Genomic DNA, 16108 nt, shown 5'->3' on the forward strand with positions numbered 1-16108 from the left:
ACTGGAGCCTATTATACAGAGTGAAGTAAGCCAGAAGGAAAAACATCAATACAGTATACTAACGCATATATATGGAATTTAGAAAGATGGTAACAATAACCCTATGTACGAGACAGCAAAAGTGACGCTGATGTATAGAACAGTCTTATGGACTCTGTGGGAGAGGGAGAGGGTGGGAAGATTTGGGAGAATTGCATTGAAACATGTAAAATATCATGTATGAAATGAGATGCCAGTCCAGGTTCAATGCACGATACTGGATGCTTGGGGCTAGTGCACTGGGACGACCCAGAGGGATGGTATGGGGAGGGAGGAGGGAGGAGGGAGGAGGTTTCAGGATGGGGAGCACATGTATACCTGTGATGGATTCATTTTGATATTTGGCAAAACTAATACAATTATGTAAAGTAAAAATAAAATAAAATTTAAAAAAATGCAGTAGTCAAGTTGGATTCACAAAGCTCAGGCAACCTTGTTTACAAAGTCTTTAACTTGGGACTTTATGAAAACAATAAGAAAACTTGAAAATGTTTGAACTTAGTCATTGACATGGGAACTATACAATTTGTCACACCCTATCTTAAGCCAGGGTATTAATAATAAGCCAAATATCATTTAGTGGGGTTATGATACCCGTGTTTGACTTTTACTCACTTAAGGAATGACTAGAAGAGTAGTCAAGACAATAATGTCTATTCTGATCTCAACTGGGATTCTTATTCTTCTAAGTTTGCTGATTTTTTGTATATCCCACAATGTTTTATTTTTGTCCCATACAATCTACCCTGGGATGATGTCATCCTGAGAACTTATCTGAAGTCTTTTTGAGGTAGAATCTTTATCATTATTTGCTTTTGAGTTTTATTTCTCCCTAAAATTCTCTTTAAAATGCCTGCTTGGCTGTCTCAGTAAGCTTAGTGTTTTCTGGATGTGTTCTCCTGCCATGGTGAAGGATGGCTCCATTCAGCTCCAGCTCTCCTAAAGATCTGCTTCCTAATTAAAGCCTGTGCTCAAAATAAGCCCCTCACTTCATAGTGCCAAGACTCTTCAATATACAGTACTACATAGCAGCTCAACACTGGAGGCTCAATGTTCTGAGGTCATGTGATAATAAAAGCAGGAGCTAGAATCTCCAGTAGATACTGAGTACTCTAACTGTATACCGACTCTACCAGGTAGGTCCTGGTACAGCATGAGAGTCTAACTCTGGAATATATTTCCTTGATTTGCCTTTGAGTATAATAAAGATGGCTTTATAGGATTTTTAGACAGACTAGCTAATTCTACAAATACTATAGTTTCTTGGATTAGCCATAGAGTTAGTTCTCTGGCTTTCCTTCCATGGAATAAAGATGATCTGATTGTTTGACTTTTTTCTCAAAAATAAGCAACTTCAATAGCAGATCTTATAGAACTATGTAGATATTTCCTGAGTTTTGAAAAACTTGTTAAAATCACTATAAAGTATCTCATCACCATAAATTGGAAAATTATTACCAATTTACACTTGCTTATTTAACTTATATGCAGAGTACCTCATGCAAAATGCCAGAATGGATGAAGCACAAGCTGGAATCAAGACTTCAGGGAGAAACATCAATAATTTCAGATAGGCAGATGACACCACCCTTATGACAAAAAGCAAAGAGGAACTAAAGAGCCTCTTGAGGAAAGTGAAAGAGGACAGTGAAAAAGCTGGCTTAAAACACAACATTCAAATACAAAGACCCCGAATAGCCAAAGCAGTCTTGAAAAAGAAGAATGGAGCTGGAGGAATCAACCTTCCTGACTTTGGATTATACTACAAAGCCACAGTCATCAAGACAGTATGGTACTGGCACAAAAACAGAAATATAGATCAATAGAACAATATAGAAAGCCCAGAAATATACCCATGCACCTATGGGTATCTTATTTTTGACAAAGGAAGCAAGAATATACAATGGGGCAAAGATATCCTCTTCAATAAATGGTGCCAGGAAAACTGGAGAGCTACTTGTAAAAGAATGAAATTAGAACACTTCTAACACCATACACAAAGATAAACTCAAAATGGATTAAAGACCTAAATGTATGACCAGAAACTGTAAAACTCTTAGAGGAAAACAGGCAGAACCCTCAAAGACATAAATCAAAGCAAGATCCTCTTTGACCCACCTCCCAGAGTAATGGAAATAAAAACAAAAGCAAACAAGTGGGACCTGATTAAACTTACAAGCTTTTGCACAGCAAAGGAAACTACAAGCAAAGTGAAAAGACAACCCTCAGAATGGGAGAAAACAATAGCAAATGAAACAACTGACAAAGGATTAATTTCCAAAATATACAAGCAACACATACATCTCAATGCCAGAAAAACAAACAACCCAATCAAAAAGTGAGAAAAAGACTTAAACAGACATTTCTCCAAAGAAGACACACAGATGACTAACAAACACATGAAAAGATACTCAACATCACTTATTATTCAAGAACTGCAAATCAAAACTACAATGAGATATCACCTCACACCAGTCAGAATGGCCCTCATCAAAAAGTCTATAAACAATAAATGCTGGAAAGGGTGTGGAGAAAAGGGAACACTCTTGCACTGTTGGTGGGACTGTAAATTGATACAGCCACTATGGAAGATGGTATGGAGATTCCTTTAAAAACTAGGAATAAAACCACCATATGACCCAGCAATCCTACTCCTAGGCATCTACCCTGAGGAAACCAAAATTTAAAGAGACACATGTATCCCATTGTTCATGCAGCACTGTTTACAATAGCTAGAACATGGAAGCAACCTAGATGTCCATCGACAGATGAATGGATAAAGAAGTTGTGATACATAGACACAATGGAATATTACTCAGCCATAAAAAGGAACAATATGATTCAGTTCTGATGAAGTGGATGAACCTAGAACCTATTATACAGAGTGAATTGAGTCAGAAAGAGAAAGAGAAATATCATATTCTAATGCATATATACAAAATCTAGATAAATGATACTGAAGAATTTATTTACAGGGCAACAATGGAGAAACAGATATAGAGAATAGACTTATGGACATGGGGAGAGGGTGAGACGCATGGAAAGAGTAACATGGAAACTTTCATTACCATATGTAAAATAGCCAAAGGAAATTCGCTATATGGCTCAGGAAACTCAAACAGGGGCTCTGTATCAATCTAGAGGGGTGGGATGGGTCATGAGATGGGTGGAAGGTTCAAAAGGGATGGGATATATGTATATCTATGGCTGATTCATGTTGAGGTTTGACAGAAAACAAAAAAAAATTCTGTAAAGCAATTATCCTTCAATAAAAAAAATTTTAAAAACCACTTCAACATCCAAAAAACTAAGATCATGGCATCTGATTCCATCTGTTCAGTTCAGTTAAGTTGCTCAGTCGTATCTGACTCTTTGCGACCCCATCAATCGCAGCACACCAGGCCTCACTGCCCATCACCATCTCCCAGAGTTCACTCAAACGCATGTCCATAGAGTCGGTGATGCCATCCAGCCATCTTATCCTCTGTCATCCACTTTTCCTCCTGCCCCCAATCCCTCCCAGCATCAGAGTCTTTTCCAATGAGTCAACTCTTCATATGAGGTGGCCAAAGTACTGGAGTTTCAGCTTTAGCATCATTCCTTCCAAAGAACACCCAGGGCTGATCTCCTTCAGAATGGACTGGTTGGATCTCCTTGCAGTCCAAAGGACTCTCAAGAGTCTTCTCCAACACCACAGTTCAAAAGCATCAATTCGGTGCTCAGCTTTCTTCAAAGTCCAACTCTCGCATCCATACATGACCACTGGAAAAACCATAGCCTTGACTAAATGGACCTTTGTTGGCAAAGTAATGTCTCTGATTTTCAATATGCTATCTAGGTTGGTCATAACTTTTCTTCCAAGGAGTAAGCGTCTTTTAATTTCATGGATGCAATCACTATCTGCAGTGATTTTGGAGCCCCAGAAGATACAGTCTGACACTGTTTCCACTGTTTTCCCATCTATTTTCCATGAAGTGATGGGACCAGATGCCATGATCTTTGTTTTCTGAATGTTGAGCTTTAAGCCAACTTTTTCACTCTCCTCTTTGACTTTCATCAAGAGGCTTTTTAGTTCCTCTTCACTTTCTGCCATAAGGATGGTGTTATCTGCATATCTAAGGTTATTGGTATTTCTCACTTCATGTCAAATAGACGGGGAAACAATGGAAACAGTGACAGACTTTATTTTCTTGGGCTCCAAAATCACTGCAGATGTTGACTGCAGCCATGAAATTAAAAGACGCTTGCTCCTTAGAAGAAAAGCTATGACAAAGCTAGACAGCATATAAAAAGCAGACATATCACTTTGCTGACAAAGGTCCATATAGTCAGCTATGATTTTTCCAGTAGTCATGTATGGATGTGAGGGTTGGACCATAAAGAAAGCTGAAGAAGTGATGCTTTTGAACTGTGGTATTGGAGAAGAGTCTTGAGAGTCCCTTGGACTGCAAGAAGATCAAATCAGTCATTCCTAAAGGAAATCAGTCCTGAGTATTCATCAGAAGGACTGATGCTGAAGCTGAAGCTCCAGTACTTTGGCCACCTGGTACAAAGAACTGACTCATTAGAAAATATCTTGTTGCTGGGAAAGATTGAAGGCAGGAGGAGAAGAGGAGAACAGAGGATGAATTGGTTGGATGGCATCACCGATTCAATGGACATGAGTTTGAGCAAGCTTCAGGAGTTGGTGGTGGACAGGGAAGCTTGGTGTGCTGCAGTCCATGGCATCACAAAGAGTCAGACACAACTGAAGTACTGCACTGAACTGAACTGATTGCCAATACTACTCAGAGTGCGCTGCTCGTTGCTAGTCCACCTAGTGACATCATGAAAAATAAATATGGAGTGGACCACTAGAATTGACTTTCTCCAAAAGATTTGTCTCAGGATTTTGCTTTTATCCCTTTGCATGCTAAGCATCTATGCCTGGAACTAAAGTCAGTCTTAAGGAGAGGGAGAGAGAACTCATATTTACTAAGCACCTCCTATGAATTAGGTAAGCCTCCTTATAAATATCTGATTTCATTTTCATAACATCCTTGCAGGCTATAAATTTTCTCTTACGGTTGAGGTAACGTGAAGAAGATAAATGACATAGGAGTTGAATCTATGGCCTTCAGACAACTGAGATCATGGTTTTGCATTTATGTTTCTGCTACATAATATACATGAAGTTGAAAAACTGTGTTTAATTAAATCTTGATCTTCATGTTAAAACCATTTCTATTTGAAATATTCTCATTCATTCACTCAACAGCCAATATCTGGAGCATCTACTTTATGTCAAGTGTCGTATTAAACCTATTGTTACTCTGTTCATTCTCTATCATCTTATCCTGTGCAAAGAACTGATCTTGCTTAACTTTCCAGATGCTCAAGGACATGACAGTTTTACAGATTTGAATTGATTTAACCTTTTGAAGCTTTGGAAAGATCACGGTTGATCTCTTTCAGATATATCTGTGGTACAGGGGGGAATGTTAATGCCAGTGCTTTGTACATTTTAATCCTTTGACTTGAAATCATCAATGTACTAAACTCAACTGGCTCATTCCAGTGAGCCAAATATCAAACTGGGCTCCATTCCTCTGTGAACTTTGCACAAAACAGAGTCCTCTACAGATCAAAGAGGGATCCTAGAAGTGGATTCACATCCCAGAAAGCAGCTATGTTCATACAGGCTGAATCCATGACATAGTCTTAAATAGAGAGATCCACAAGCCAACCAGAGAAATACTGAGATTGTGTCTCACAGTGCCAGAAAGAAAACCTCATCTTCCCCTGATTTCATCTACAATGAAGTCAAAGATTGGATTTCTGGAAATATCTGGATGACTGAGTAGAATTTTATGCAACTTCATCTCAATATTTGGTAACATTTATGCATAGCCTGAGGTTGCTAAACTCAAGCCATTCTCTACTGTTTAAAACACTTTTTTCCTCCTCCCCCACCCCCCACCCCATAAAATGGCTTCATTGTTCTTTATTTAGTCTAACAGAAAGGTCCATGCACCAGGCACTGCCTTAGCTTTGCTTGGCTTCAATTATACAAACTAACCACACTCAGTTGGATGGTAACTGCTGCTAGCAGGGTGCCTGCCCTCTCCAATTCATGAGTGGAGTTTTTCCACCCACAATGTCAGGTACAGGATATGAACCAACTATCAAAATTCTCTAGTGCAAATGGGGGGAAGTTCCAATGAAATGATACTGCTTCTAAGATGAAGGCATACTAACCTGCTTTCTCATACTTAATAACAATTAAAACAGCCAGATTTTTAATTGATTAATAACTATGATCCTGGCGCTAAACTAACTTCCTTACATACATTATCTCATTTAACAATATGGAATTCATCCATATTTTGTCAGATTCTTGAATACTTGAACATGTTACTCTCTCTTAATCACAGTTTGTTTTAATTCAGTTGAGCTGTCTGTCCTCTCCTGTTTGCGGTCCCCGAGGGCTGTCAACTCCCTGCTGCCATGCAATACCAATTACATACTTTCAGACCACTAATCTCTCTCCACCCCACCAGCTTTCCTGCTCCTGACCACAGAGTGACAACATCAGCTGCGCCATGCCACGGAAAACAGGACTCAACATTTCAGGAGAACCAGCTCAGCTAAGAGAGTTTCCTGAGTTGTGAAAAACCTCTTAGCACTTCAGTGTTGTATTAACCTGAGCTTCACCTGCTTTTGTTTGGGTAACAGGGACCATTAGCCATGTGAACATCTTCCATGCAACCACAAACAGAAACAGGATGATTGCTCTTGGCCCAGAGGACCCTCTCAGCCTGGCAACAAGCTGATACAGCTCAGTGGGCAATGTAGCTGAATGGAAACCCCGTTTTCAGGAGAACCAAAAAATCAAGATACTCTGTGACCCTGAGCTAGTATTTAACCTTTGGCTTTACCCTGAGCCCAGCTGCAGACACCTTTTAAAAACAATTAGATAACTCCTAGCCAAACAGAAAAGGAACTATTTTCAAGAATGAGCACAGGTCATCACCTGTCTCGGCCAGTAAATTAGGTCATATATTTTGACCATGTTCAACCAAGACTCCTGTGGATGCTTATCAGGTCCCAGGACCCTTTCCTGTTTCCAAATACACAGCTTTGACAGGATTAAAGAAGAGTTTTATCTTATTATTTCAACTGTACATGCACTTTAAAAACATCATCACTAAGCATAGGTATGATATTCTCTTAATTTCTACAGGGTTCTTTGTTGTTAATTGGCCATTCTTTGGAACTTTCATCCACATCTTATAAGGATTTTGAAGTTTAAAATAGATCTGAAAGGATTACAAGTCAATTACATTGTGATTATTTTCTTATTTCTTTTCATTTTCCCCTGCTTTATTTTAATCTAAAATGTATCTACTTTTCAAGTTATTCTCTCCATATTGCTGGGTTAATGCTAGAGTTAACATGGGATGAGAAAGAAGCTTCCTGGTAATATCTCACAAACCACTGAATTCATCCATCTTTCATAGGTTTCTGTCTCCAGACCTTCCACAAAAGTGTAGAACACTTGCACTTCACCTTTTGTTGGGTATAATTATTTTCAAAGTTCCTTAATCTGTTTCTAAAAGATTGAAACAGTTTTATTAAGGGTCTTGTGGGTAGTTGAGGACACAGTTAAAGTAAGGAAATTAAGTTTAAAGTATTACTATATATCACTATGATCTTTGTTTTATAAACAGGGAAGTGATATCATAGGGTACATTAAGACTCAGCCAAAACCACACAGCATAACAGCGTATGGGAGACTTAGAAACAAAACTCTGATAATGATCTAAAGCTTTCATATATTGTGCTAAACGATGCTTGATAATACTAGATTAAACTAAGACACTCCTTTATTTTCAAAGACTTTGCAAGGTAAATCATTATGTAAGCAGACGGTACTTCTGATTCAACACTTAGTCAGCGCTCAGAAGTAAGTATTGAACATGGCACCAGAATGATCACAGTTGTCGGCCATTTGTCCATAGAGGAGTTAAACTGGAATGAGAGTACCATATATTTTCCCATGGAACAAATAAAGGAATTTTTTTAACAGTTCAAATAATCTATCCAAATTTAGAGTGAATATCTTATCTGTGAGTCTATTGTCAGCATTTTTTTTTTTTGAGTGCAGGAAAATTGATATGAGGAAAAGAAATGGGTCTGCTCATTTACGGGGAGAATGTTCCATCCTTTCATTTTAGAGATAATTGGCACTTCCAGTTGATTTGTGGATATTAATGATAAGTTGACCATATAGAAAGTATACAAGTGGGTAGATTTACCTCTCCTTTTGAAAATATTACATTGAATCTCATAAAGTTAGAAAAAATAAAATATGTAAGTGCTCCAATAAGAGCCTGCCCAGAGTCACAAGTGATTTCCATTTATGACCAAGAATTAGAGGATAGTTGAATTCCTTCTACTCCTTTCCATGGCCAATGCAAATCAGTGGCTAGTGTGTGCATGCTCAGTTGTGTCCGACTCTGCAACACCAAAGACTGTAGCACACCAGGCTCCTCTGTCCCTGGGATTTCCTAGGCAAGAATACTGGAGTGGGTTGCCACTTCCTTCTCCAGGGGATCTTCCGGACCCAGGGATTGAACCTACGTCTCTCAAGTCTCCTGCATTGGCAGGCAGGTTCTTTACCACTAACGCCACCTGGGAAGCCCTGCCAAGTCACCAGCCCAATAACTCCTACATTTCAGTCCAGAATAGAAAGCAAAAGCTTTGTGGCCCTGTAAATTTTTCAAATAACTAAAAGGACTGATGATGATTAACTTCTATGATAATTTGTTTGGCAGGATAACATGTGTAAATCCTCCCCATATCCACTCCTTCTCAAGCAGATTGTTAATATTTTGTAATGCCAGCCCTAGAGACTTTGGCAAGGTAAGAAACAGAAAGAGGAAATGGTGCTTTGAGGTTCAGGAAGTCAAATTCAAGAAGAAAGGAGAGGTGATGCTTTTGAAAAACTAAACGTAGTTGGAAAAGGGAAAGAGATCTATAAATCCTCTGAACAATGTCCATACATAGTCTGTGACAGCAATGTCAGAAGGTGGCAAGACTTTAGAGGGGAATGGTTGCATGGTGTGTATAAGGAGCCAGGATCATAGATGCCAAGATTCCCAGGTCATAAAAGTTCTTCCCTGCACCCGAGTATAACACATAAACAGCAGAGTTCCAGACCTCACGTGACAATGTGAACTGAATTAATGTTGCAATGCAAACTACTGATTGATGTCCATATAAATTTCTCCAGTGCTTTAGCACTAAGTAGGATCACAAAGTTTTAGAGGATGGGGAAAGCTAGTTGCATTGACCAAGAAGTTTTCACTCTCAGGACCGATGTAAAAAAATGTTAAGTGGTATTTCTGTATAAATATGTTTACTTACTTTACTTTGATGAGAGGCAAACTTTCTTGATATATAACATGTTGCCAATGTAACAAAACACCTAATAACAACAAGATGTGTATTCTTGAGAGTTAAAGAAACTTGCGTCTCCCTGCTTCTGTTTTGGGTATGTCCTTTGACCTTGAACAAGCCCTTGAAATATGCTCAGCTTCACGTACCTCATTTAAGATGGGGACAAGTATAGCTATCAGGCTTACCTCATAAAGCTGGTAGACACAGAATCACCGATAGTGGTAGTAGGACCAATAGAGTTGGTGCGACTGTTGCTATTGTTGTTTATTAGGATTGCTGCGATGTGTGAGAATAGTTTCTTTAATAGGACCTACCAATGACTGTTGTCAATATAGCAATTGATAGGGATCATAGTTTCTCTAGCTGAAAAATGTAAATTTTGCAAGTAATATGAATACACTTTTATATATCTGCACATATTTTAATAAGTTTTTTTTTTTTTTTTTTTGCTAAGTTGCTTCAGTTGTGTCCAACTCTGCGGTCCTATGGACTGTAGCTGGCCAGGCTCCTCTGTCCATGGGGATTCTCCAGGCAAGAATACTGGAGTTTATCACAAGATAACTAGAAACCAACCTACAGATTACATTTCTAAAAGCAGTACAATTATAAACCACTCTTTGAAAAGTCACTTATTAAATTATTATTAAAAGTCAAATGATAAATTCACTGAGAAGGTGCCCTGGTTCATTTTTGGTCATGTGAGTAATATTCAAATATGGATAGCTTGTATTTTAAATGATATTTCAATAACCAAAGTTTGGGGGCAGACTTACTTGAAATAGAGCATGGTGTTTTAACCAAGCAATATTTTTGCTTTAGGTCAGGGAAACAAGAGCTGTAGAACCAGGAAATGTAGATGGAGCATGGAAAATATTTAATCAACAGTTATCCCTCTAAAGGAAAATCACTAGTATCTATAAAATGAAGCAGATGACAGTGCTGTTCTGCTTCTCACTATGAAGGGAGGAGGTACTAGCCATGTAGTTTCTTTCATATTAAAGAGAAAAAAGTACATATGCAAAAGTATGGGGGAGGGGAAAGATGTGGAGGGGCAGACTCTACATTGCACAATCCAGAGATGAACAAGAGCTAGGAATGCTACCTTTATAATTTATGTATACAAAAGGGAAATGAATGAAACCATTAAAAAATTCAGATCTAAGGGATAACTTGATACTTTCTTTATAATAACCAGATTATTATGGAAATAGCTAGTCAGTTCCTGTCTACTTTAAGCATGGCCACCTGATAAGTTACCTATCATAGCAATAATCTATCTGTGTTTAAATATAGCAGTGAAGTATTTCCATAATCTTTGAAGTCTTTATTTCTAATTAGCTAAAATTAGATCTACAGCAACTTAGTGTTTACCTATATTTCCTTTCCTCTTGAGGCTCAGATCTTGGTTTCAGCACCTGTCATCCAAGAGAATGACTGAGTTGAGGCCGAATTGATACTGATCACACTCAACCTCAGAGAGGAGAGATGAGGGGCAAAACTCAGGAGAAAGTTAGATAGCGGTCTTTTCTCATACCATCCTCGTTTAAACTTGATAAGGTCACGCTGGTGGAAGAGTTGCTCTTTTAAAGTTGAAACACAAAGACATGAGGTCTAACATAAAGATATGAGTAGATATGGAAATCCTACTTCTTGATTTTATGCTCTAAGTGAGGATAAAAAGAAGCATGCAAGTGAAATAAATATACTTAACTCAAGTACTGGTAGAGAGACAGCCAGGGGAAATGATGTTTCAACTTTCATGGCACAGGTTCTAGCTCCAGAGTCAACTTGTGTTTCCTCCAAGTGAACAACATAAGGGTAAAAATGTGGCCATAGTGTATTGACAAATCAGAGTTTTCCTGTCTTGGTACCGACAATTGCAATGGGAGAGCTCTAGCCCCTGATGAGGTCTCCCCAACTAGTTCAGGAAGACCCCAAGCAGTGCTTTTATTTGTTCTCTTGTCCATCCTGTGGCCCCGTATTTCCTCTTCTCCTTATTCAGCAGCTTCTAATGCCCCTTCTAACAGTGAAATCCTCTGCTTTGTTTCCTGTTTGTGGTATCTAGTAGTTATTTTTGCCACCAACCTTCATTTATCCATCTTCTAGCTATAGCAACCAAGGTTTTGCTTTGTGGGAATTCCTCCTTTTCTTCCTCCTTTCTCAGTCCTGTTGCTTAAGTGGGGTTGCCCCCGCCCTGATATGTATTAACTAATTGTATGTATAGCCTTTCTTCGTGGTTACAATAACCTATTCGGGAAAAGACATGTAACCCATCCAAGGTGAATGAGACGTGAGATGTTTGCTCTATCTTCTATGGCAGCAATCAGAAAAGCCTGGCTCAACTCCTTGAGATGGTACAGGATGTACCTGCCATTTCCTCTGACTGCCCCTGCCATTTCCTTCTTCTGTAACAGGCCTGTTGAAGGCCTGCTCTGCCACGCACTAGCTATGTGGTCCTGGACAAGTTGTTTAACCTCTGTGTGTTTCCTCATTGTTGTTGTTCATTCGCTAAGTCAAGTTCAACTCTCTGCAACCCCATGCAAAGATAGCAGCATGCCAGACTCCTCTGTCCTTCACTATCTCCTGGAGTTTGTGCCAGGCTCCTCTGGAGCATGCCAGGATCTTCTGTCCTTCACTATCTCCTGGAGTTTGCTCAAATTCATGTCTATTGAGTCAGTGATGCTATCTAATCATCTCATTCTCTGTCGTCCCCTTCTGCTCCTGCCTTCAATCTTTCCCAGCATCAGGGTCTTTTCCAATGAGTCAGTTCTTCACATCAGGTGGCCAAAGTATTGGAGTTTCAGCTTCGGCATCAGTACATCCAATGAATGTTCAGGGCCTATTTCCTTTAGGATTGACTGGTTGGATATCCTTGCAGTCCAAGGAACTTTTTTAAAAAGTCTTATCAAATACCACAGTTCAAAAGCATCAAATCTTCAGTGCTCAGCTTTCTTTATACTCCAATTCTCACATCCATACATGACTACTGGAAAAACCATAGCTTTGACTGGACAGACATTTATTGGAAAAATAATGTCTCTGCTTTTTAATATGCTGCCTAGGTTGGTCATAGCTTTCTTTCCAAGGAGAAAGCGTCTTTTAATTTCATGGCTACAGTCACCGTCAGCAGTGATTTTGAAACCCTATCTTGGGTTTCTGTCACTGTTTTCACTTTTTCCTCTTGTATTTGCCATGAAGTGATGGGGCCAGATGCCATGATCTTTGTTTTTTGAATGTTGAGTTTTAAGCCAGCTTTTCCACTCTCCTCTTTCACTTTCATCAAGAGGCTCTTTAGTTCCTCTTCACTTTCTGCCATTAGAGCGGTATCATCTGTGGCTGATATTTCTCCCAGCTATCTTGATTCCAGCCTGTGGTTTATCCAGCCTGGCATTTCACATGATGTACTCTGCATAGAAGTTAAATAAACAGGGTGATGATATACAGCCTTGATATGCTTCTTTCCTGATTTTGAACCTGTCAGTTGTCCCATGTAAGGTTCTAACTGTTGCTTCTTCAGCTATATACAGGTTTCTTAGAAGACAGGTAAGGTGGTCTGGTACTCCTGTCTCTTTAAGGGTTTTCCATAGTTTGTTGTGATCCACACAGTCACATTAATTTTGAGATGTATGCTTCTGCTGCTGCTGCTGCTAAGTCACTTCAGTCATGTCCGACTCTGTGCGACCCCAGAGACGGCAGCCCACCAGGCTTCAGGCAAGAACACTGAAGTGGGTTACCACTTCCTTCTCCAATGCATGTATGCATGCTAAGTGGCTTCAGTCGTGTCCGACTGTGTGACCCTATGGACAGCAGCCCACCAGGCTCCTCTGTCCACGGGATTCTCTAGGCAAGAATACTGGAGGAGATGTATTCTACTGTGGTTTAAAATCTAGGAGCACCATTTTTTCCCTTGTCAGAACAGAAGTGACCCTAATTTAAAACAAACTTTTCAGAACTTCTCTGCACAAAATCTCTAATTATGCTTTTATTATTGGTATTGTCATAAGGACAATAACAATGGATAGCAACTCAAATTATTTTATGTAATACTAACTCAAATTTACTGAATGGAAATAAGGAAACAGGACTTTTTTGGGGACAATATCACATAGGTTGTTGCCCATGCCATGGATTTGCTGACCTTGGCTCAGTTGCCCATCAAGTCCCATCACCTGGGTGCAGGGGATCACACGGCAGAGGGTCACGTGGTATACAGCCTGGCCATCTGAAACTACTTCTCACAACCTGTTGTTGTGACTGCATCCTTGACCTTGGAAAAGAAAACAAATAAGAAGAGAAATTTTTCCTCTGGAACGATCAACTAATACATCTAGCTGAAAAAATTGAATCACTGAATCCACCACCATCATCAGACATTAAGAAAGGAAAATAAGTCATTGTACTGTAATACTTTAGCTTGACAAAAAATGCTTAACAATCTTATGTTAACTTATTCTTTTTGCATCCCTGACAAATTGGTAAATTTTTGCCTATTCCAAAAAGTAGAACTGTCAGATAGCTAGAATTGTACTCAACATTCTAGGACATGAAATCTGTTTTTAATCTAAACCAACTAGCTTCCAGCTGCTGTGATACTGGCTGCTTTGAAAAATACACAGATCTCTTCTTACTGCACCAAAAAAAATCAATCCATATTGGGAAATTAGACCTCTCCTTGCAACTATCAATTTGAGAAATAGCCATTTGTTTCTGTGGGAGTGCAGGATGAACCTGGCTGTTTTAAACAGATGACCTAAGAAGCCCATTAACAGATGAATCAAGATTGGATTAGAAAATAAATATGAAAAAAATTATCACAGTTAATGCTGTGAAATGGCCTAAGTTCATTTTCACAAGAAGTGCCAACTGCACTGAATTATTGATAATGCTGTATAATGTGGTAAATGTAATACAGTGTTTGGAAAGGATTCTGTTTAGTTGGCTGTTGATTTTAAGCCACTGAGTCTTTAAAATGTTAAAGCCCTTAAATCTGAGATGGGATATGATTACAACATGTCTTATGAAGTCTGTATTATTCTCCTCCTTCTGTTGTCTAATCTCCCATCCCTCAACACTGAGAACAGAAGTAGCCATAGTGTAAGGTCAGACAGGGGTCCATTAGCAAGATTTTATGTAGTAGATTAGATGCACAAGAGAAAGTCTTCCCCTACATCCACTCCTATGTCCAAAAGCCATGGTTCAATTTGACTATAGCCTTAAAAGGGAGTAGTGAATAAGATAAGAATGACCCAGCAAGGCTAACACTCAAACTACACTCCTGAAACCAACTATCATCAGTTTCTTCTGACCTAATTCATGACTACAATGCTTTTAAATATTTCAGGAGTCATTGCCAACATGTGCACTGATACTCAAGTGTTTGTAGTCACTAGTTCTCCTACATGGTGATCTAGCTATTAAACAAATAATATCTATCGAGTTAATGTTAGGTAAACACCTATTAATTAATAGGTGTTTAATAATATAATTATATTATTAACTAATAATATAGGGAATCTGATTAATAATATAGGGAATCTGTTTCTGAACATGTGGCTCTTTGAGAGAATATATAACCAGACTCCCTCTTAAAAGAGCTTTCAATTGGAAAGTAAAATCTGTGCCTAAAGATTTGATTGTTTTTTATCATTTTAATATTTGTTATGTAGTGAGTTTCTTTTCTCTCCACATTCTTCTACTCAACATCACAACAATAAAAACAAACTTTTTTTTTTTTTTGAAAATGCAGGTGAAAAGTTAACATTCCTTATGCCTAGTCTTAATGATATATTTTTAGCATCACCCCTGGTATTTCAAATCTTAACAAACATTTTATATTATTATTTTTGTGCTGTAAGCATATTGTTTTGAATCAAGTACCCTTTAGAGCAAATGTGAGCAAATTTGGAAACTCAGCAGTGTCCACAGGACTGGGAAAGGTCAGTTTTCATTCCAATCCCAAAGAAAGGCAATGCCAAAGAATGCTCAAACTACTGCACAATTGAACTCATCTCACATGCTAGTAAAGTAATGCTCAAAATTCTCCAAGCCAGGCTTCAGCAATATGTGAACCATGAACTTCTAGATGCTCAAGCTGATTTTAGAAAAGGCAGAGGAACCAGAGATCAAATTGCCAACATCCACTGGATCATGGAAAAAGCAAGAGAGTTCCAGAAAAACATCTATTTCTTCTTTCTTGACTATGCCAAAGCCTTTGACTGTGTGGATCACAATAAACTGTGGAAAATTCTGAAAGAGATGGGAATACCAGACCACCTGACCTGCCTCTTGAGAAACCTATATGCAGGTCAGGAAGCAACAGTTAGAACTGGACATGGAACAACAGATTGGTTCCAAATAGGAAAAGGAGGACGTCAAGGGTGTACATTGTCACCCTGCTTATTTAACTTCTATGCAGAGTATATCATAAGAAACGCTGGGCTGGAAGAAGCACAAGCTGGAATCAAGATTGCCGGAAGTAATATCAATAACCTCAGATATGCAGATGACACCACCCTTATGGCAGAAAGTGAAAAGGAACTGAAAAGCCTCTTGATGAAAGTGAAAGAGGAAAGTGAAAAAGTTGGCTTAAAGCTCAGCATTCAGAAAATGAAGATCATGGCATGTGGTC

This window comes from Bison bison, unplaced genomic scaffold, assembly GCF_000754665.1.
Source record: "Bison bison bison isolate TAMUID 2011002044 unplaced genomic scaffold, Bison_UMD1.0 scf7180017864491, whole genome shotgun sequence".
NCBI lineage: Eukaryota > Metazoa > Chordata > Mammalia > Artiodactyla > Bovidae > Bison > Bison bison.